The 23,485-nt window shown below is 40.9% G+C and overlaps 1 long non-coding RNA gene across 1 annotated transcript in view; it reads left to right on the top strand.

Moving 5' to 3' along the window:
- The window catches only part of LOC113031571 (uncharacterized), a 64,899-nt gene extending 43,619 nt beyond the window's left edge, over window positions 1-21,280 (top strand). The window contains exons 4-5 of the long non-coding RNA XR_003273749.1: window positions 5,884-5,929; window positions 20,200-21,280. This is a non-coding gene — a long non-coding RNA (uncharacterized LOC113031571). The remainder of the gene's footprint in view (window positions 1-5,883; window positions 5,930-20,199) is intronic.
- Window positions 21,281-23,485: the final 2,205 nt, after the last annotated feature.

Genomic DNA, 23,485 nt, shown 5'->3' with positions numbered 1-23,485 from the left:
CAAACTCTCTGTCTCCTACTCTGTCGCTCCCCGCTTACATGTAAACACCAGCATGCTTGAGTGTGTTCAGACAGCTGAACATACACTGACATATGAACGCCATTTAGCGGCACCACACGGGCGCGCAAACACACACACACACCTCAACAACATACAAATAATTGAGTAAGATTTGCTGGTACATTAAGTTTAATGTGTTTGACATTTGGCAGGAGGAAATGGTGGGCCCAAAGTGGAGTAGCCGGGTCTTTCTTCAATCAGGGCACTGCAGGGCTTCATTTTACAACCCCGACGCAAACCCAGACCCGTCAAAGCTAATTAGCGCCGTTGCAAATGGATACAGGTCATGGCTCTCAGCGGATTGGTCCACAGAAGGGTCGCCAAAGGTCAAACCTCCAGTATGGAATGATATAAACAATCATCTATAGACCACAAACCAATCAATTCCTTTTAACACTATCCACTTCCTGGTCGGCTGCTCTCAGATGTCAGAGGTCAGTGTACAAAAAGACAACTGAGCCAGTGGGTTTGGGAGTGGGAAGCATATCCAACTTATTATCTATTTATTTGTATTTTACCAGCAAAATATCAAATGCATTTAAATCTGTTCTCTGATAGCTTCTGTTATGTTTGTATATGTACATGCCCATTCATTTATTATTTTCCAGAGGTGTGGACTCGAGTCACATGACTTGGACTCGAGTCAGACTCGAGTCATTAATTTTATGACTTTAGACTTGACTTGAAAAAATGTTCTAAGACTTGTGACTTGACTTGGACTTTTACACCAATGACTTGGGACTTGAATTGGACTTGAACCGGTTTACTTGAAAAGACTTGATATTTTACCCCAAATATAAAATTTAACATGCATATTATATAGAGATTGAAAATGTGACGTCATTCACGGGTAGAACCGCAAAGGATTCTGGGAACTTGTGGCAAGCGGTACTAGCGCACGCAGGCTTTCAATTAAAATCAGTTACACAGCGATAAAAAGAAACACAAAAATGGCAAGAAGCTGTTGTATCATTAACTGCAATAGCCGGTCGCATGACAGCCACGGGAAGCCGACGGGTAAAGAGGTCGGTTGTTATTGGATTACGTCGTTGAAGAGAAATTGTTCAGCCATGTTTCCGAAGTAACAAAGAGGCGACGGATGGCCTGGATTGCAGCCATTCTAAGACCAAATATAACGTCCCAGAACACTCCAGCTCACAGGTTAGTCTGCTCCAAGCATTTACACAAAGGTCAGTGTTTTTTGGTAGTTAATACGTCATTTTCATAACATAATTAGTGATATAGGTTACAAGCAAGTCTGGCGCTGAACAGAAATTGTCGCGCTATGCTCCTTTATTTATTGTGCATAAATAGTGAATTGTCCTGACACAATATTGCGTTTCGCTTCTGTTATTATGGTACATTGACAAAAACATATACTTTTATTCACAGGATAAAACAGGTTTGTATCACTAATTGCCCAGTACGATTACAGCATACAATATTATTGTCACTGCTACATTTCTGTGATTGGACTTTTACACCAGAAATTATTTCCACTGCTAATTAATTACCGTTGAGCTCAAAGGTCCTATTAATAAACGGTTAATGAATGTGTATTTATGACGACAATTTGTGAGACTGGTAAACTTATGATACGTACGATGGTCTTTCGTTCTACACGGTGCATTTCAAGGTCCTGTACCCATCCGTCGGTAAACTGTACCTGGGCTTGTTGCAGTGACCTGAAGTTACTAAACTTCATGAGTGTATGCACTCACTCCAAGAACCATATGATTATAAATATGCATATAAATATGCTACAATGAGATAGCTGACTTCATCTAACTAGCAAATGTTGTCCAGGCTACGTTGGTGATGCAGTTTTTTTTAAATGTGTATGATATTTTTGTCATGCGATTTTAAAGCCGGTCCTACAACCGCATCCAAGAATAACATGCAGCTTATCTCAGAAATGTCGGTGAAAATTATTCTTGGAGCTAGGTTTAATTGAGCTGCATTTTAAAGAGGTGCAATTTCACAATTTGTGTATATTTTCTAAGTTCACTATTTTGTCATGTGTTGAGAAAAACACAGATTTAAAAATTACATGGTCTAATATTTACATTTAGCATAACTGCAACATTATTTTTTCGTTGTTTTTTTTTTAAAGACTCGAAAGGACTTGAAATTCAAAGTTTCAGACTTGTGACTTGACTCGGACTTTTACACCAGTGACTTGAGACTCGACTCTGACTTGCCTGACATTACTTGAGACTTGACTTGAGACTTGAGGATAAAGACTTGAGACTTACTTGAGACTTGCAAAACAATGACTTGGTCCCACCTCTGTTATTTTCCACTGTTTGCATGACAAAGCTTTAGATCTTGGAGAGGCAAATCCTGTATATTTAGTTAGTCTTTCATGAACTCTATACTACATAAAAATCAATAAGAGTGGAGTGAATAAAAAAATGATCTAAAACCATCTTCTTTCTTTGCAGCTAAAGCACACTGTGTGCGTGTTTTCATGCACACTGAATAAAGCCACTTCAACATCAACATGAAGTTCCGCAATTAGCCGGGCAGAGAAAAAAAGGACAGAAAGACAGCGAGAAAGGAAGAGAGGAGGGGTGGGGGAGGAAAAAGGATGGAAACCAACGCTTGAGGAATTGAATTACCAGAGCCTTTTCTCATTATCATTTAGCCGTCTTTTATGGCCCACCAGTAAGAGATGATGTTCCCATGACCCCGCACAATACACAGACATATTATTCAATCCTGCCTCGATGAAATTCCTGCAAATAAAACCTTTGTGCCGGGCAACAGCTAATTATTTGACAGATTGGCCCCCTTCTGGCTCAGGTTACAGTGTGGAGTGGCCATGTTTTAGCCCCCCACTCCCCACCTCCCACCCAAGCAAGAACACCACCAGCACTCCCTCCCCGCTCTCTTCCAATCCTGGTGCAGAGAGGGGCCACTTTGACAAAATCCCAGAGGGCCTCATTCTTTTCAGGAGATTATATATTTCTGCCCCCCCTCCCTTCCCAACCATCTATCCATCCAAAATCAGGGGAGCGTGATGTGTGTGTACAGATGGGGGTTCTGTGTGTCAGTGACAGCAGTCATTTCATAGTTTAAAGGGTTTTCTCAAGCAGAAATATTTAATCTTCCCACGAAAACAAAGTTTGGTGGTGAACGACCATGATGGAAAGACAGAAAGAGAGATGTAAAAAAAACGAAGAAAAAAAACACCAAACCATGTCAAATATGTGTTTTGTTACACTCTATTTATACTTACTTTGAAGAAATGCTGTACCTATGAATTGAGCATAATTTTTTGTAATACCAAATTAGAGAGTGGGGAACATTAAGGGATTAAAGTTTTGGGTGGGCATGCCTTTGGCTTTGATTCAGTCCACTAATAACAAGAGCTTGTCATTAGTGTTCGGACATGGACCACCAAGATAAATGCCAACACATGTTTAAATTATCTGGAGAGTAATGGCATTTTCCTTCAGCCCTTTCCCTTCCCATAAAGGTCCCTTGTTGACTCAACTATGCCGACATTTTGAGTTATCAGCTCAGGTTTAATCTGTTGCTTACTTTGCACCCATGCAGATGGAATAATTCAAGAGGTTGTACGTGTTAAAGAGGTTAAAACGAAGCAATGTGTAGAAATGATGTAAGGGAAGGCCACTGGGGAACAATGACATTTAATTACTGTGGATTTTAAGCATACATGAAATGTATAAACATGTTATATATAGAAGGATGACAAACTGTGATAAACACTTTTTCAGTTACACATATAATAATAAATAAATATATATATTGTTCTGACATTTGTTATTAAAATCAATTGAACTAGATACAGTCATTTAAAAACTGCCATTTAATTGTAATAGTGAAAATGCCGCGACTGAAAGAAAAAGTCACAGATTATTTTTAGAATCTTGACGCAGTGCTTGTAAAACCACAACACTTTTGCCTGTCACCCAAGAGAACTAAAACAGGGAACTACTGCTACTGTGTGAGGCATTTCTGCCACAGCGTTTCTGGAAATTGCCAGAGCTGAATATTTCTAAACGGGGAATTGATATCAAATAATGAAACAACCTGAAAAATGGAAGTTGGAGTTGGACTTAGAGGAAATCAAAAGGATTGTTGAAATGCCAAATTCTGAGGCCATGCCAAGCAAATGCTGCACTATGACCAGTTTGTCTGCAGTTTCCGTGCTAAGATTGGTGTTGTGACATATCAGGACAGGATGTCCTCTGAATTTGGTAAAGTCTTAACAATCCAACCCTTTATATATGAACTAACTATATGCAAACATCTTTAAAAAGACAAAACAATTTAGCCTTTTTTTAATGTACATCACCCCGTAAACACCACTTTGAGCTTCTGCTCCTAACAGTTCCCAACAGTTACACCCTTTTGTTTTTCCACCTCTTGTACGGTGAAATTCTTGCTGGGATCCAGTTGCATGTCTGGGATGCTCGACTACTGTGTTCACCTGGCATGAACCCAAGTGAGCAGAGCCTAGAGTATTCATTGCTCAACCTGGATGAAGGTCATACAGTCCAGCTCTTCCCCACTTCGCTCCCCAGTGAGCAAACATATGGCCATGGAGCACCTTGAACATGTTTGGGTGACCAGAGCTACTTGGCCTGGGTTGCCACGGCAAAGAGAAAAAGTGGCACTAAGGGAGGTTTAGGCCTAACTTGCTAAAGCAGATCAAGGATAAGGAGGGAATCGGAGGCTGCCAACAACTGAGATCATCAATAACTAGTTGCTTGCAAACACCATGTAAAGTCACCCAGCCGTGCATGCACATGGAAATCTACAGAGTTTCTCGCCTGTCTTGTTTCTCCTCCCCTGTTTCTGTTGATATAAATGCTTGTAATCATAAGGTACAATATCATCACCCCATTGTTCAAACAGCCAAGCCTCATCTAATCGCTTCCACGTTTCCTCAGTGTTAAGCTCATTAGTGGGTGACCTAAAGGCATGTAGGGAAAAAAAAGAAAAGACAAGCAAGAGAGACAAAAAAAAATCTTTGGATAATGGATGCTTGCTGTTTTGAGACAGTAAAAATAAACAGGTCTGCAGCCTTGATAATGAATATGCTGCAAATGCTGGCCTACAGTGTGAGTTTATCACAAAAGTCCAACTAATAAGCCTGACTAGTGCGTATGTGCATGCATTTTTTTAATATATAGTTGGAGCAGTGTGTATGAGCATGCCAAAATTGAGTCCTTCATTCTATGTGTTGCTGCATGTGCGTGTATTTACCTTCCGGCTGGCTGAGGGTTGGGGGTAGGGGTGGAGAGGGTGTCGGAGATGACGATTCGCCGCTAGACTTTGTGAATGGGGATGTGAAACTGTCTCTAGTGTCTGAACGTCCGGCCCAGGTGGCGACTGGAAGGCTGACTTCATTAGCCTTAAAGAGGAAACAAAGGAAGATGCATCGTAAAAAAGTGCCATCCCTCATCTGCAAGGCCACCGCCTGACACATTAGGAATCTGTATGCTCAATTAACCACTGGCAGGCTCATTTTTCCTCTCTCTCTCTCGCTCTCTATACCACTTTCTCTCTTCCCCCTGCTCTTGATCAAACAGCGAGCGGGCGCAATCACACTAGATAGAAGCGAAACTCAGTACGTAGCGTGTTTGTGAAGTTTGATGTATTTTACTTGCACGCTAACTGCAGTAGGTTAAAGGGAAAAAAAAATACTTTTTTGTCAAAGTTTTAAAAAAAGAGTCAATTTTTTGTAAGCTTAATGATTGCAGTTGAACACATTCAAAACCCCTCCCTATGAATTCTACAGCTGTGTAATTTTATTCTTATTATCATTTATTTATGTATTTTTTGTTACAGGAGAAGAAATGTGATCCCTCGGAATAGAAGAAATCAGCTTTAAGTGGTATGTAGTTTATTTGGGACTTTTTTTTACTTGAAAAGTGCACAAAAATATGATCCCCACTTATATATTCTTATATGTTCTATCAGAACTCATAAGCATAATTATACGCACAGGTGACAAATGAAAGGGAAAGACGACATCAAGTGTCGAACATGCTGTTGAACAATGGGTTGTAATGAAGTTGTAATGAAGGGTTTTCTAAATCGATATATTAACGTCACACAAGAATGTAAAAGAGCTATGTCCATCAATATTGAAATAATGTTTTTATTAAGCCTTTTCAACTTCTTAACTTTTTTGTTCAAACCCATGTTACTTGGTGTTCTTCATGTGTTCTGCATATCATATAACCTTGAGCCGCCAGCCTTAAGAGATGAGAAATGGGCCACAGAGTTTTCAGTTTGTTCTAACTATGCACCTCCTAGATTTTCTGATCCATGCACACTTGCAGCCCCAACCAGTGCTCACACAAGTGAGGAAATTTATCAGACTTTGTACAGCTCCCTCTGGAGGGAGTAGTATATGTAGTAATAAACAGAGTTTAATGTGTCCAATCATATAAGATAAACACAGGGGCGGCAAAGGTTCCTCCTCATGTTTTGTTGATGGAAACGCATACATGATCACGCAAACACACACACACACACACACACACACACACACACACACACGCACACGCACACACACACACACACACATAAATCAGACTTAAATCATATCAACAGTTCTCTTGAGCTGGGTGTCAACCTGAGGATCTTTATCTCACTGAGTTTGAAAAATGACACCTGGCTAAGGTGGGGCTTTGCTGTGTGTGTGTGTGTGGAGGAGGTCACCCTGATACGCATCAACCTTTGATTAACGCTCTTTAAAAAGCACAGGCATCATAGCTCAGGAGGCCTCCATCAAACCCTTCGCTGCACTTCACAAGCCCAACTTCTTTTTATGATCTGACCCGCCCATTTTCTTTCTCCCGCTCTCATGCCACCTCACTCCCACCCACGTCCCCTTCGCTATCACCTTTCTTTTGAGGCCTATCCAGAGAGATGAATAATAGCAAGCAGCTGGCCGAGCACTTCCTTCCCCGTGTCAGGGTCAACAGTTCAGCATGCTGATAGAGACCCTTACACCTTTTTTTTTTTAATAAGAGCTCCCCTACACTCACACAGGTCACTTTGCTGCATCGCTGGACAGCCGTACTCCTGCCATCGTCTGCGCTCCCTTTCATTATATTTCTTTTTTCATCGCTTTGTGAGTCGCTGATTGATTGATAGCTGCTGCTTTTAGGTTAGTAAAACACCCCAAATGTACTTCGATTGATACAAAATAAATATTTACATATTAATAATTAATGCAAGCTATCTATTGACTGGGGTTTGGGTATAAAGAACAGCCTCAGCCTGTCAGAATTTGGCTTCTCTGTGTGAGTAATATTTACATTGATATATCATGAGGCTAAGCTAATAAACTTTTTGATGCTTGCTGCAGTTCCAATGTAGCTCCGTGTGGATTGACAGCAGAGGCCACCCTGGTCAGATTTTGAGTGGGCTCAGAAAGAAGTGCTAATCATAATGCTGAGCTAGCCTTGTTGAGCAGCTAATTACCTCCATTATGAAGATGCAGAGGCCTGATCAGAGGCGCCTCTGTGTGTACATGTGTGTGTTTTATATATGTGTATGTGCGTACTTTCCTGTGCCGATTAAAAAGGAGGATTAGCCGTCCGTCCAAGACAGAGGAAGCCGGGGTGGGGGGGGGGGGGGGGGGGGCTGGTGGTGATGGTGGTGGGAGGAGGGTGTCCCCCCCTCCTGGAGACGAGCCCTGACCTTCTCATTTCATCCTCATTAGTATCTCATGTCAACAGAGCAGCCACTCCTTAATCATCTGCTATCATCCCAGGCCTACACACACACACACACACACACACACACACACACACACACACACACACATAAAGACACAGAAAAACACAAATGGGCAAACAGGGCTACTGTTACAGACAGGGACCAGCACATCCTGAATACCCATTTATACTGAATATGAATGTATAAAGATCATTTTACAAGAAGAGTATGTATTGCATGTATGTATGTATGTAATGCATAATTTGTTACTTCAGTTTTCTGTGAAAAGTATTCAAACTTCTGGGAACTCTGATTACAGTAACACTGCATTCTCAGGGTAGAGTGTTAAATATTATTTGTGATCATGTAAAATGCCCTCTCAGCCACAATTAGGGAAGTAGCACCAAATGTCAAACTGTTTTTACTTTTTTCCCCTTATTCATCTGCTTCTATTTTCTTTTTTTCAACAAATCCAAATTGTATTTGTTGGATTCGGTGTATGGGATGTGTTGTTGGACAGCAGCATAGCTGTGTGGTACAGGGTGGGCTCGTCTGTCTGTGTCGGCCTCGGTGCCACGGAGGCCCCAGCAGGGTCGAGGGGAGCTGGGGCTCAGGGTGCCAGCACAAATGAGCTCCATTCATTTCCCCACTTCGGCATATGGTGGCCCATTGTCCTCGGCCACAGAGGCAGAAGTGATGCAATTTGTTGGCATGTCCTGTCATTTTCACAAACTGTCCATCCCACTGAGGCCCCGACCAGCAGAAGACAAGCAAGGGCAGCTTGTTGTTTTACCAGATAACATGTGTAGTTGTGCGTATGTGTTTACTGTATTCAATCCAGAGCTGATGGCGACACTCCAAAACAGAATAGAGACATATGTTGTCATCTGAGCAAATATTTTGATGAAGCACAAGGCAGAAACAACAGGATCAATCAGAGGAAATTACTCAGATTAAATCTCCCTGAAGATTATGATATGCAGTATGTATGTCAATCCCTGTATTGTTGTTTTCCAATACTGTTGTCTTACAATACTTTATCCTTATTTAGAGAATAAGATCTAATCTGATCTGGGCTTTAAGACATGAAGCTTCCTTATTTGCTTAATGGTAGATTTTAAAAAAACAAACCCAGCAGCATTAAAAGGAAATCAAAACCAACGTAAAAAGAATACACACTGAAACCTCAGATTCATGAGTGAGAGTGAACTGAGCAGCTCACCCTTGCCTGTTCCTGGTTTCACTATGCCAACCATGAAGTTGCTGTCTGCGAGGAGAGGGGAAGGAGTCTTGTTTAACTTCCTGAAAAAGCAAACTTTTGACATGAGGTGCACAATATTAGCAATGCAGCAGCAGAAAGAAAGAAGTGTCTAGACATAACTACATTTAGGTCAGACAGAGGAAAACATATGATCGCACAGTCATGCACAAAACGATGGGAGTACATGGTGTTGACAGGCAATTGAATGACCAGGGTCAAATGTCACTGAACCCATTCCATGCTAACATTTGTGAGTGTGCATGTGTGTGCACCACATCCCTGCTTCATGCTGTGGTGTCACTCGCCCTTGGCTGCGATTTGGTCAGAGGTTTTCTTGGGTGCAACCGCACCCGACTCTCCCACGCATGCACACTCTCACATGTAATGGGAACGTGGGCTTTCCACTGAGCTCACGTGAAGAAATCAGCGGGAGCACCTTCAGACAGAAGTTGACTTCACTTTAGCCTCTTTGAAGATTGATGACATTGGTGCTTGTTTCACTGGATGTAAGGAACAAGTGGCCCCTCAGAGACTCATTACACCTCAGCAAGATTTGGAGAATAGAGTGACACTGCTCCCGATTACCAGATTCATCATTTGTATTGGACTGAGTTCCTGCTTCACAAATGCTGGATGGCGAACTAAACCAAAACTACTGACGTGGTTTTATGCCCTTTGCTGCAAAAGAGCTAAAGAAAGAAAAAATAGTGGCAAATGTGATGTGAGCTGCGTTTGTTTATTTTCCCTCACATGAGACATGCATAAACAGTCAGATAATCCATCTTTGTCCCCCCACGCAAACATTTAACCAGGCTCATCTTATACCCCAATCATACATCCCTGACCTCAATCCTGGCCACACTTCTCTCCATTTGCTCCCCCCTTCAACCCCGCCCTCGTTCTTCCAGCCACCATGCTTTGGTAGCACGGATCCTTCTCCGGCCCTATCCTTAACCCCATTTTCACCCTCCACCCCCACCTATCCTCCAAACCTGTCAGGGACTGGCTTCACATGTCCATCAGCGAGTGATGGATGAGGTGGAAGGTCGTCACCCCACTCTCCAGAGTTCACTGATCCTATCAGCCATGCAGACACCTCCAAATCAAAGCGGGAGAGACGTTACTGAAATCATGCAATTAGGGTAACAAACTTGGCTTTGCAGAATTTGCTTTTAGACGGATGTGCAATTGGCCATGAGTCATAACTCGTATATTCAGTGTCATTTTTGATGCTTTGTGGAAAGAAAACTGCAACAAGGAAAATTAAAAGTATCAGTTCAACCGTGTTTTATGTGTTTACTTTTAAAGCGCGCTCAATCTCTTGCATTGCATCTTGCTTCCACGGGGGAAGATTGAGTGGAAGAAGAGAGTATATATAGTGTTATTTCAACAGGCTACACAAGAAAAAGATTGCTTGTTGTGTTAGGCAAAGTGCGAAGATTTATTGGATTTTCTTACAATAACAAGACTGCTTCTCATTAAATAGATATCCAACATTCCCTTGAAAAATAGGAATTATTTGCCCAAAGTGATTTCCCATAAAATGCAACGAAATTTGATTGCACCCTGGTATAAACTAGAGAAGAGTATCACCCCTGACTGACCTTAAATTGCCTCTTGATGCCTATGGCGCTGTAGGAAAAACAGTAGCCCTATTGGTTCATTTCACATATGTCGTGGTAAACAAAGCTACAGGATATGATTGGTGATTCAATTGCTGAGGAAATCAAAGAAGGCAACCTCAGAACCTGGATAAGTCTGCCCCCAGTTTTCCAGCAGCAGAGAACAAGGCGGCCAAAGGATGCAGGATATTCTCTCACTGATATCATTCTGTCGGAGGGAGATTGATAAACTATAAACACACGGGAAGAATAGACAATGCACAATGGTGTCAAGCGTCTTTGCTGACAGGAGCGTAGATCAATGTTATTTCCCGCTTTTGCAAAAATACCTAATTCCCCTTATTTAATCAAGCGTCTCCTTTCTCTGGCCCTCCTGGCTGATTTATTACACCCACTGCCTTTATGAGTACCTGTTTCATTTTCTTGTCTCTGCTCTGACATCTAAAGTGATAGGAATTTTATGCTTTTGATAACAATATGAGTTTCACTTTGCCCCAGAATTCATAGGCTTGTCAGCAGCCAATAAATAACAACTGCGTGGCACAAAAAAAAAATCGCTTCCATGACAAAACATCCACCTAATGGGATTTACCTTGGGATGAAGAGGATGAAGCTTTGAATAGAAGAAACAGAGAGAAACAGAGGGCTGCACAGGGGGGATGTTGATGGGAAAAACGCACGATCTCGGTAAAAAGGTCATGTCAGCAAGAGCGCGAGTGCAAGATGTTTTCCGGTGTCTTCTCGTCGGGATTCATAATTGGTGGGCTGTCATATGAGCATTTTGATAATGTCACATGAACATAAATGCCACGTTGTGACACACTGTTCTTCAGTTTGTACAGCAGGGGAGCTCGAACAGTGTCACGGCATGGATCTTCAATAAAAGACATTAGAGGTCACAGACATCTGTCTGACTTTATCCCAAAGCCCAAGAAGTGTGAAGATGTTGACAGTTATGCTTCTTATGTCACAACTTGTTTCAAGATATAATCTTCACCATTATTGTCAAAAGTGTGTATGTGTATAACATAAAATTAATGCACTCTGTTACTTAAAGACTCCCTAGAGAATTAAATTTGTCGCACTACCGCTATTCATTACAGTACTTTTGTGTTACTGTGTCACATGGCCTGAGAGCCACTCTTATATATAAACTTTAGGCTACAGTTTCACACACTGACACAAATCCTAACCCTTATGAGGACACAGGATCTTTCTTTTAGTGTTTAAGTATAAACACAAAGCTGACAGCAACATTGAAAACCAGCCAAGCACTACAGACCAATCGCCGCAGAAAGAAACGGGTACAGGTAGAACTGGAGGTTGTACTGACTTCTCTTCTCAGTTTTTGTTACCTGTTGAAGATCAGATTCTATCTTCTTGGCTGGTGCCAGGAAGCAACCGGCTTTAACATGGCTCTGGGTTTTTTGCTGCTAGTTTAGTGTTTGCACGGTGCCCTTATTGTCCTTTTGTTTGTCCTTGCATGCAATGAAAATAAAATTTAATTCCAAATATCCACATCTCAAAAGGTCTATACCACTCCATCATTTTCTCCTCCCCGCACATGAATTGAAGGCAGCTGATGGTACTCGAGGGGCACAAGACAAAAAAAAAGAAAAAGAAAAATAAAGACATGTTAGTTGAGCTATTGTAGAGATAACTGAGGGTGCCGTATAACACAATGTCAGTATTGAATTTAATAGTAACACTATGAGTAACAGTACTGCGTAACAGAGAAATGCAATTTGATTACAGTAACACGCAATGCTAAAAATGAGACAAGCATGACTCAAATCCTTCATCAACAGTAATATATTTGACAAGAGCAGTGTCAGCACTGTTTAGCGGGAACAAAGTCTGCAAAGGGAGGAGGTTGGGGTGCATGGATAGGTCAACAAAACACGAACTAATATATATATATATATATATATATATATATATATACACACATACATATATATATGAACCTGAAACATACGTAATATTGCTGAATTAGCTCTAAATAATGACTAGCAGTCAATCATAGCTGCATTAAGTTACTGCCTGTCTGATTTTCTTTGACTGTGTTAGTACATTTCACCACAGTCCACATTAAAAGTTCACTAAAGTTCAGTTGATGTTTAACAGTGAAAGTCAGAATTATTTTCTGAAAGGTCTAATCAGCACCCTACACTCTACTGTAAATATGTATGCTGTGAATGAAGAACTGCGGTCTCCATTAAAAAAGCTCTCTGCCCTCACTTCTTTATTCTTCTCCCCCTCTGTTGGACCAATCACTTCCATCTGCGGTCAGCTGTAAAAAAAAAGAAAGAAGTGTGTAATACAAAAAATATTCTCATATGCATATGAAAAATCATGTCCTGGATGTAGCCCTGAGAGATTAAATAGATTTATATTGACACTTCCTCACATTCCACTGACAAATTGGCCGTTTCTGCGTCGTTGCCAAAAACCTGCTGGTTACCTAGGCAATGACATTAAACGGCTCTTTACGTGTGATAAAGTCAAACAAAGATGACGCACTGTATCCAGCAACTATAGCTAAGGAATAGGAAGTAAAATGTCAAGCATTTCAAAAGGAAGCTGCTGTAAACTGTGGTTATGGAGACTATAACAAATCATTGCCCAGACCTAAAAGTCTCTTTGTTCCAGCCAGTCCTGCTCCTCGCTAAGTGAATATTATGGCTCTGAGTGAAGGAGGGAGGAGAGTTCGATGTTTTTTGTATATCCCTACTTGAGCCTTGTGTGTGCTTGGCACAGGGGCCTCGAAAGAGCGCAAAGAATAGAAGAGGCAGGGTCACAACAAGTATTCGGTGCTATAAGGGCTTGAACTGGCACAGGCTCTTGGCATGTGCACAATGCATGTTGGGATGGCAGTGTCCAAGAGCCTCCTGACAGAGACACAAGCAGCTTGGGGTGGAACCAGCATCTCAGTGGGGACACAGAAAACGAAGGGAGGGAGACAAGATCAGAAGCAGAGGGGAAAATTGAGACAGATTTTCTTGCAGGTGTTGAGATAATAGACGAACAAATGATCTAATTGTTGGAGCACGAATCAAGGATTGGAGTCCCTCAGATGGTTCGGGGGGGGTTCAGAGATCACAGAGAAAGCAGGATTTGAATTACAAAGACAGTCTAGATGACATATGCTAACCTAAAAACCATGACTCAGATGTTCTTTCATATTCACAACTGTGAAATAGTTTAAAGCGCACATATTTCACATCAACAGGCCAAAGTTTTCATTTATCCAGCTTTTTTCTGCATTTATGGTTTATGGACAACCGGTCCCACTCACTTCATCAGGTTGACATTTATTCTCTGAATAAATTACTGTAATGTCAGCAAAGAAATGTATGCACTTATCAATTAATTTCCTTAGTAGGATACAGTTAGTAGTACTGTAACTTGCCATCATTTGTCCAAAATTTGTTATTTTCCCAGCTTTTTGATTTTTTGTGAGCATGTTAGCCCAGTGACGTCAAAGCATCATTGCGCTCTTTTTATGTGGTCAGGCTGGGAATATTAGGGGAACTATCTGAGGGACTTTTATGGTTAGATGACTGAGCGCCACAGCTGGCCTTCTTGAGTGTTCAGTGCTTATTACCTACCCAAACTGGTCCAGGGAAGGAGAACCAATAAAGCAGGATCCAAGAGGCTCAATGATGCACATGCAAAACCAAGTCTGCGCAATGTGGTGTTACACCACAGAAGAGCTACTGTAGCACAATGCTTGATATAGGAAAGGTATCAGGATACATTTCATTGTTGCTTGGTGTGCACAGGGCAGTGCTGACCTGTGTCCACAATGCAACAATCAAAAAGGGTCCACTACCTCGTTTAGTCATGATCTTTTTTAAATTCACATGCACACTTGAACTTTTGATGATGCCAAGGTTTGCAGTCCTGTTTTTCTACTGTAATTCTTTCTTTATTGTGTTTTATTAATTTCTCATCCTGTCAGATGGTTTCTCTGTCCCCTCCTGGAGGTTGAGCCGTACCACTACATCACTGACTATTTACAAAATGCTTGTTCGGTGCAGCATATTAGCACGTACGGTTTTACATTAAAGTTACAGTCCCAAAACATAGAAACACATTTATGCACAATCTAATCAACAAGCTCCTGCTTTAAATTATTCAGAAACACTCCTCACCTCTATCCATATTCTCCGGTGAGAGAAGCAACGATATATTTGGAACATCACACTTTTAAGAGCGTGAGCTTCAACTCCCCTGGGTCATTTTCTGCTCTGGTCTTAATTGAGAGTGTTCTGGAAAAATCATTACTATATTAATGATTTAACACAAAGTAACTACCTGCTTTTTTCCAGGAGGAAAGGGAGATTTGCTTCGAATCAATACCCATGCACGCTCATTATAAGGGGGGTAAAGTTATAGTAATTAGGCAGACACCAATAACTTTTTAATGATCTTTGTTTTTAATTGCATATTATCGGGTTGCACAGTCTGTGTGTTTATACCCAAATATAAGATAATGGTGAAAGGAGAAGTAGATTAAAGAGAGGAGGCACCTGCAATTTTTTTTCTTTTTTTTTCTTTTTACTTCAGCAGCAAGAACAGATAGTCTGCAGAAAAAAAAAGGAGGATAAATGTGACCATCCCTTTGTGTCTTTTCTTTTGTGCATCAGTTAACAAGTAATGTGCCCATACTGGCAGTCTGGGGTTTTGAAATATTTGTGAAATAACACTTCCCTTTCTGCTGTCTATTAGGCTGAGGAAGTGAAAGGACTGTAGATAAAAAAAAAAAAAAGGGGCACAAGGACCTTTAAGAGAAATCATTAATATTGCACTTATATCATAGAGTGTTTCAATTAAACACTTACTGGTTAAGTAAAAAAATATTAATACAGTAACTGTTTATTCAGTCTGTTTTCAGCTGACTGCAGGCAGTCGTGTGTCCCGCCGTTGATTAAAGGTATCATTTCGCCACTACAAAATAAAAGGCAATGAAAATATAAATTAAAATGAGGATAAAATGCAACTGCAATGGGCAGCCATCTGTTAGCTCTTAAAGGGGAAGTGGTATACTCGAAGCAGCGGAGGGCTGTGTGTCTCAGGAAGAATAAGAGAGGGAGTGGGATAAATGTGGTGATAGAAAGAGCCCAGGAATGCCAGGCCGGCAATCCAGGACTGCTCTGAATAAGCGAGCAAGCCAAGAGACGTTTTTCTTCTTCTTCTTTTTCCGCCTTTTGCCCCACTCTGCCTCCCTTCTCCCTCCCTTCCTTGGCCTGTTCGCTCTGGCCGGTTCCCCCGAAACACCGCAGCAGATTGTCGATCCAACGACTCCCTTGTCAAGTGATTATCTAGGAGCTTTAATGTAATCTTCCGCTCTCACGTACCATATTTCAATTACGAGTGCCATTGCGAAACAAGCTGCATATTCACTTCACCAATCGCCCCGCTGCTGCCTCAACAATGTCAACTGTAAAAGAACGCCAGCTGAAGGCAATTACGCATGTTTTCAGAGCCAATTATGATCGCTCTCACGGCGGCGGTTATGCCACAAGCAAGGGAGTGTTAGGAAATTTTTAATTTAATGACAATATGCTCATGGTAGGATTCAGCATGCGGCCCCCACTCCCAGGCCTGCCATTTCAGAATCCACAGAGGGAACCATTAGGCAGATAGGAAAAGATTATGGCCTCTCTCAAGGGCCACACTGGGAGCACAGGGATGGCCTCAGTAGTGCCGGGTAGATGGCATCCACTCATCCTCTCTGCAAGATCACAGCTGGCAGGGCCGAGTCCAAAGCGGAGAGGCAGGCTGGTTAGCTCGTCATCCAGTTTGGACTATGCCTGCAGAGGGAGCATAAACTCACACATTCTCACAGCAGATCGGAGGCTGAGAGATGCTGCGGAGAGAGATCAAAGTCTGCTCTGCGGGGCTTCCTTCTTCGACATTGCTGAGACACGGGCTTGACACCATTGAGTCTGAAAGCTTCTGGTAAATGGTCTTGAATTTGACATGCGAGGTTTTGGGGTTGTTTTTTTTTCCAAAATTGTGGAAACAAGTTTTCAGCTTTGTTCCAGAAAAAGAGCTTGGAGGAGGAAAAAGTTGTAAAATGACACATGTCACAGTAAAATATATATTTTTTAAAATGAATCTGTCAGTTACTGGTTATGAAGTAAATGACAATGTCATAATACATGTTTTAAAAGATCTATATTTTACGAAAGCTGTTTTACGTGCATGATCGCATGACCACTACAAGCAAGAGGTTACAGAACAGTCAGGTTTGTATTCACCGTCACAGCAGCAAAATAGGTTTTACAGAAAGAAAGCATATTGTTCGTAAATTTGGGTTTTAACGGTTTTAAAGGCTCAATTGTTCAAAAAACAAAATGCAGGTTAGAGCTGAGCCTCCCCTCCCTCTCCCAGTGGGATGTTTGTATAAAACCCAGTCAGTTCTCGGGGGTAGGGGTTGACAGGAGAAGACATCGCCCCAGTCCCTGGGAGATTGGTGAACACAACACATATATTAATGCATTAAATGTGTTGACTGTGTTCAGCCCAGAGATGCAGGAGTGAGAGAGAGCGAGAGAAAGGTTTGGGGGAAGAGGAGAAAAAAAAGCTGTTGTTATGTATGGTGTTGTCTTGTATACCGCACCTGGCAGTGTGTGTAAGTGTGTGTGTGTGAGGTGGGGGTGTTGGAGAAGTGTTGGCCAGATTATAAGGCCTGTGTTGAGAGATGAGGGATGGCCAACTTGTAAACAAGTGACAAGCGTCCTGGATGACAATTCCTAATCCATCATAGTGCTGTCAGCGGTGACCGGCGAGGTGACGGACAGCACCCAGGAGAGGGGGCAGCTGGTGCACGTCAGTCCACATCATAATTCGATTTTGCACATGAGCCGAAACAGAAGAAGAGTCAGAAAGAAGAAAGAACTTTCTGTCAGTTGCCTTCTTCTCAGTCAGTCGTCTCCATTTTCTCACCTCTGTCTCATTCTTCATCGTTTTAAGGCTCTGAAATGATGTAATGTTCAATTATGGGGAGGAAAAAAGGGATGCCATCAATTTTGTAAAAGTTCCTTGTGAGTTCAGTTGAAAATGTAATCTTCTTACATATTTGTCAGCATTTACTAAGTGGCAAAAAACATTACTAAACTGACAATAAAGAATACATAAGTTTATATAAGAATATAATATGCGTGAGGTTTTTTTTTAAGTCAATAGAGACTGAAATGTTATCCTACTTAGTGACATTATCTTGCAATGCAACTCCAGTGAACTGTTTTGTTTGTTTGTTTTTCAGTGATAACAGGAATCTGTATAAAGAGGTTGGCTTTACTCCCAACTCATGACATGATAACACAGAGCCAGCCTAGCAAGTGGACTAGGCATCTGCCCCTACCCTCCACACACACACACACACACACACACACACACGCACGCACGCACGCACGCACGCACGCAGGCACGCACACACACACACACAAACCAGCAGGGGGACCCAAGAGTGTTCAAACATCTCAAAATAAAGACTGATTAAAAAAAAATCTGCAGTAATCACACATAACAAAATCAAAACATCTTGATGAATCTGTTCAGCTTGCATCAGAGCTGGTGTCATGTAACTACTTACAAGTAGATTACAACAAATATGTCCCCATAAAGTGTTTATTCATCTGAGGTTGCAAAGTGAAAGATATGATGAAGCTATGTTTCCACAACTAATTACAGCATTACATTAAGTGTCAAATGAGCCCTGAGTTCAGTCAAGGTTTGGTGAACTAATGTCAGCTGGCAGGTAGTTAGCGTTAATTTAATGTTAGCTAGCATTAATATGAAAATAGCTACATTTCGCCCCTTTAAGATAGACAACTCTATTAGTTTTACAGAGCTACACAGATTTAAGTTTTTAACAATATACAAACTTTCCTGCATGTTAGCTAGATTATGTTGTATGTAAACCATAGCAACCAAGTATAATGGCAAAGTATAGCAGCAAAATTTTATTTATGTCATTTTCTCTTGTCAACTACTTTATTGGTAAATATGGTAAATGGCCTGTATTTATATAGCGCTTTACTAGTCCCTAAGGACCCCAAAGCGCTTTACATATCCAGTCATCCACCCATTCACACACACATTCACACACTGGTGATGGCAAGTTACATTGTAGCCACAGCCACCCTGGGGCACACTGACAGAGGCGAGGCTGCCGGACACTGGCGCCACCGGGCCCCTTATTCAGAACAAAAACAATATTAGGAATCTATGTGTAATAAAATTACCAACCAACTTATAAAAAGAGGCACATGGTAAGATCTTAAATAGACTGTAAGTGTTAAAAAATAAATCTGCACATCATACTCATTTTAAAATAATCCATAAATGAATTTATAGCTGAACATAGGACAGTATGTTCCCCAATTTTTTTTTTGGAATTCTCATGTCTTTTAAGAGAAAATTAGAGTTTTATTTTTTACATTTTGAAAACTTGTAAAGATCAGGTGTAAACCAAACCTAGACTAAATATGAGAGATATTTGGGCACAGGTGTAAAGAGGCCTATGAGTATTAATCTTTCTTTTTGGCTGCTGGTGCGTTGATTTAGTTGCCCATGTTATGTCAAGGCCGTCATTCTTTTCTTAAAGACCTTGCTTCCCTGCCAAACCAGGATTTCCGATTGAGGGGTCTCAATAACAACTTTGATGTGGACGGCGTTCTGGAGGGTGAAGTGAAAGGCGCTAGGGAGGGGGGCCACACAATGGCCTGACCTTCCTACTGCATCTGCACAGATCGCACTCTAAATGGTCACATTGATGCTGCTTCTTAGGCCTTTTCTGGGAGCCCTGATGGAGCCAACACTGGTGGACTGGGACACAGCAAAGCCTGGGCACCTGCCAAAAGACAGGGACAAATTGATTGAGACCAAGCTAGCTCCTCCTGCATTTAACCCCTGCTCCAGCACCAGTTGGTCCTTCTAAATCACCACATAAGAAAACAGAAAAAAATAAAGCCTAAATGGAGCTGTTGCTGCTAAAACATATCTCTCTATTTACTTTTCATTATTTTCCATTTCATTTTTTCTTTGTTATTATTGTTGCCTGCTGATTGTATTCACTTCTGTTTTTACTCTATTTGTTAATTTCTATTTGGTTACATTTTCACTCAATTACTGAAAAAGTTGGCCTTCAGTCTTTTTGGCTCAGTTTGCAGGGGCACTTGTGAATAAATACAAAGTTGGAAGAGACTGCTTGCATTGTGCCAGAGGCATTGTCACTTGTAATGATGAAGGTGAAATTAAAAATCCCTATAAACCATGCTGTCTTTTACTTGAAAAACCAATTAAAACAACTGAGTTGATTTGCCATCCACTAAAACTACAAAAGCCTCCATCCTGTTAGTGTAGTGGGGTAATGCAACAAAGTCTGCTGCATGCTTTACCGCTATTTTCAGTAATGCTACACTGGAGAACAAAAGGGGGCGGTTATGTGTTTAAATTCTTAAATGCAAGCAAAGTTCTAGTTATATCCTTTTGTTTTATATCAGTATCAATAAATGCACTGCTTTCTTTCCACAGAGGGACACAGTTTTCCACCCTCAGATGTCTTGCGAGTACACATAAGGTCACCACAGAACAAGAGTGGGAAGAATCTGGGAGCAAAAGGCAAAATGGTTTGTGTCGATTTAAGCAAGAGGGTAATAGGAGGAGTGGGAAAAAAATCAATAACAACATAAAATTGATTTAGTGCGTGTCATAAAACATAAGTAAGTGCTCTGAGATGGAGAAAACTGGAGTCTCAATTTAATCTGTGCAAAAGCTGCACTGTACAGATGAAGCGATGTCAAGAGGGAGAAAGATAGGAAGCGGCTAAAGGAGAGTGGGTGGGAAGAAAGAAGAAAAGCAGGAGGGAGGACAGAGTAGCTCACAAGATAGAGAGAGGAAGATACAATAAAATCTAAAAGACAGACACTTAATTGTCATATTAAAGACTCTTTCCAGTGCTCGGCAGAGTGGAAGGTTAGCTCCCATTCATCATCTCGCTAACAGCCGCCTGAATGAAATCACAATTAAAATCTGCTCAGTATTGTCCCTGGGACGTTTCGCGAGCATTAATTTTTTCCCATTGATTCTCTACCCCCCATAAATCAGAAATGTTGCAGCGCATGCAATGGTTTATGGAGAAGGGATTATGGTGTTATGAAGCTAATGTAGCAGAACCGTCTCATTTACACACAGCCTCCCTGGCCAGCTTACAGGGGACGGAGTTATTACACTATTACACAGCCTATCACAAACACAACACACTGACACTGTTTAAACGATACGTTTAATTGGACAGTACTGTAGATTTATGATCATAACAGCATTGTGTTTTGAGGATTCTGTTCATTTGCAGCACAAAAGTGCAGTAGGAGAAGATTACAGCATTTGTCGCAGAAACCAGTGATTCTCTAAACATCTCAGAAGGATTATCCAAAGCCCTGATCAGTTCCTATATATAATTTTCCAGTATATGGTTCTAAGGTGTAGACTTTTACATCCTTAAAAGACAAATCCAAGCACTGAAGTTTAGTTTAGTCTGAAAAAGTTTTGCTCTGCCATTCCTAAGTTGCTATTAAAAAAATAATAAAGTAAAGGAGAATATTAAATGCCGTAATATAAAATAAAAGGTAGAAGAGGACACAATAAAATAAACAGATAGTTTTAAAGTAAGTAAATAATAATAATTAAGAGCCAGTGAGGCTGCTAGCTAGCTAGCTGCCCGCTAGGCGTTATCTCAGCTTCTTTTAAACATTCAGCATGACCTCGCTACCTTGTTTGCAGTGGGTTTTTGTTTTAAACTTCAATAATGTGATTTGTAATTAAACTGTCTCCATTCTTGGTTAGTGGTACTCTGGTATTGTTTTTATGAACATGTTAGACAGTGCTTTTGCACTCCCTGCTAACCATGCTTGCTGGTTAGCTAATAACATAGCACACCGCCTTCTGTGTAAATGCAATCAATTCAGCCTAAATGCTAAAATAAAGGCTTCAACACAAGGTGACAAGATGACTGGTGAAAGCACAGTGGCTACATCCATCTTTTAGATATAGTTTAAGACAGAGCGCAGTCGTTAGTGGGAATAATGCACAGCATTATTATTATTTGCAAGCATCTGGTCTTTGTCTGAAATCATTTTCTTGTCCAGTCATTTGCTGCCTTACCTATTTTGCATAATAATTTAATCTGCTGTGAGCAGCAAACTGTCATTATGAAGGTGTATGTGATTTTTTTGTCATTACTGACAGGTGTCATGTCATGCAAAGCTAATTTGGTTCTACAAATTACACAGCATTGTATCGCAGAACTTTTAGTTTGTGTTAATTGCATGCATAAATTTCCCACTCATTTTGGACACTCAATAAATACTATACCATCTTTATTGTTTACAGCTGTGTCTTCCTAAGTAATATGAGCCTTGTAAAAGAACATGGGTAAATGCAACAGATTTGTCACTGTGTTCTCATAGCACATTGTTATATTGTTGTTTTTTTAATGGCTTGAGCCCATCAGCAATCCAAAATCCATAACTATCATAGTTCATTCTGAGGGAGTAAGATCAGAATGAACTACCCAAACATCACATCATCGTCACATAAACTGGTCCTGACACCAGCTAAAAAGGGAGATGGATCATGTGCTGTAGCTTTTTGATGCTGGAAAAGTTTTTATTTTGATGAAGCCCTTAACTCATAGCTAGAACACCATCACCACCAGACATCTCTATACAATGAACACACATATACACACACACGCACACATAGAAACACACGCACTGCTTTTCCAACAGTGATAATTGTATCTTCAGCGTCAACGGCTTAACAGGACCAAATCATAGAAAGTACCTCTTGGCTAAAGCAAACCACTTCTACTAGATGAAGTGCATATGTCTGCCTTTGTGCAAAGATGGCCTAACTGCAGTTTAACTTTATCCTATAACAACAGAAATGATATATACAAGCAGAAGTACAATGACCTTTGGAATTTCAATATGAAGATGAAAAGCAGCAAGTCTCTTTGACAGGTTGCCTCACAGCCAGTGTCTACATGTAAAAATGATGTATGTAAAGAGAAATATCCATAAGTGCCATGGCCTGCAGTCTTTCCCATACATGGCTTTTACTGAGCCTGGCGACATGTTGAAGGCACTGTATGCAACAACATGAATGACAGCTTTACAGTGTGCATAAAACTTCTCTGTAGACAGAGGCACACGGTTATACTGCCTGGTGTCTCCAGCTCTTAAGAAAACAGCATCAGGAAGCTTCTGGTATTAATGTGCAGACTGGAGTTGGACACTTAAACAGGGAATCAGTGCCATCTCTGCACAGCTCACGCATTCGTTCATTTACAAATTAGTGCTTTTACCGAGGTTTTTAATGACTGAAATGATGTTTATTTTACTTGTTTTTTCACTTATTAATGTAAACAGCCCTTAGTATAACACGATTTCCTCAGTATTTATGTAATCACAAGAACAATAGATCTTCATCCGGAATTTAGCACTCTTAAACTTGTGCAGAGTTAGTTGAACCGGCCAGAAAGTCCAGCAGGTGGGGAACTAGTTCCTGCACCAACATGGTAAGTTCTGCAAGGCTGTAGAGAAGAACGGGGACTACTGTTGCATTTAGGCTACAGTTCTTGGACTCACTGGAGAAGCAACTGTAAGACGAGGTCTGCCACAGGATATGATAACACAAATTCAACAAAAGAATAGAGCACAAAATTCCAAACCATACAAAAATTATTTATAAGATGGCACAAAACACAATATGTGTAGTCGTAGTGCTTCTTTCATCACTGCAATTAAGTTAAAGGACT

Source organism: Astatotilapia calliptera, chromosome 11 (assembly GCF_900246225.1).
Source record: "Astatotilapia calliptera chromosome 11, fAstCal1.2, whole genome shotgun sequence".
Classification (NCBI taxonomy): domain Eukaryota; kingdom Metazoa; phylum Chordata; class Actinopteri; order Cichliformes; family Cichlidae; genus Astatotilapia; species Astatotilapia calliptera.
Note: the sequence above shows the minus strand (reverse complement) of the source record. Positions and strands in the feature narration are given on the sequence as shown.